Below are 999 nucleotides of genomic sequence, written 5' to 3'. Positions count from 1 at the left end.
TTCCTGTTCTGTGTATCCTTGAATCAGAGGTTCTCAAGAATGGTTCTGCGTCACACTCCTGTGAGAATCGAGGGCCTGCCTCAGCCTCCAGGCACAGGTCCCGGAAGCTGCATTTTAAACACGATTCTCTCATGATTCTAATGCACAATCAATTTTAGAAACAGTTGTTAATGCCAACTTTCTTGTACAAGATTTAATGATCTCTGTATGCTTGTCTTCCTGCCTGAAAACTGAGCTCTTTGAAGGCAAGAACAGTGTCTTACTCATTTCTATATTCATGCCTCATTTAGCCACAGAATTGGGCGCTCAACAAGCATTTGTTGAATGACTATATGACTGTTTCGCATTCCTCTCTTGTTCATTAACACAGAGGGTAGGGATGTTTAGGACAGTGTGTGCTCCTTGGAATTCCCTATTAGAGCGGATTAGCTGGCCTTCCCTTACTCACTTTTCTGGGGATTGATGGAACACGGTGGAGGGGCTCAGAGAATAACTTGCTTGCCCATCCTGGATTTGATACCAAGGCATATTCAGGCCATAATTAGCATCATAGGAACACGCACGCAAACCCTGGGCAGTGACTGACAAACATTTGTGCTGGGATGCTGAATTGGAGGCCTGGCTGTGTGCGTTACATTCACTACAGTGCAATTTCTTTGGTTTTCCCCTTCTCGTTTGGGCCCCCTAACAAAATTGAAATGCGTAATTCCACCAAAGTTCCACTGTAATTTAGCAATTAATGTACAATTATTTTAACGCACTACTTTCTTTTTAGCAAACAAATTAGGAGGTTGCATGCTTTACTCCGCTTTCCATGATTAAAACCAGCCTCTCATTTTCCACACAGGCAAATGTGGCTCGTGCGTCTCGGAACACAAATGAGATTTACACAATTTCCTAGAAATGCAGGCACAGGAGGCTGAGAAGGCACACACAGCTTTACATTCAGGGACTCTCGAAGTCGAGGCTCCAAACGTCTCAGCCCGATGTGCCGGCTGA

At 44.5% G+C, this 999-nt stretch overlaps 1 protein-coding gene across 1 annotated transcript in view; it reads right to left on the bottom strand.

Annotated features, from left to right (window-relative positions):
- The window catches only part of TENM2 (teneurin transmembrane protein 2), a 910242-nt gene that overhangs the window by 73212 nt on the left and 836031 nt on the right, over positions 1-999 (bottom strand). The window lies entirely within an intron of this gene.

This window comes from Myotis davidii, unplaced genomic scaffold (assembly GCF_000327345.1).
Source record: "Myotis davidii unplaced genomic scaffold, ASM32734v1 scaffold18, whole genome shotgun sequence".
Lineage (NCBI taxonomy): Eukaryota > Metazoa > Chordata > Mammalia > Chiroptera > Vespertilionidae > Myotis > Myotis davidii.
Note: the sequence above shows the minus strand (reverse complement) of the source record. Positions and strands in the feature narration are given on the sequence as shown.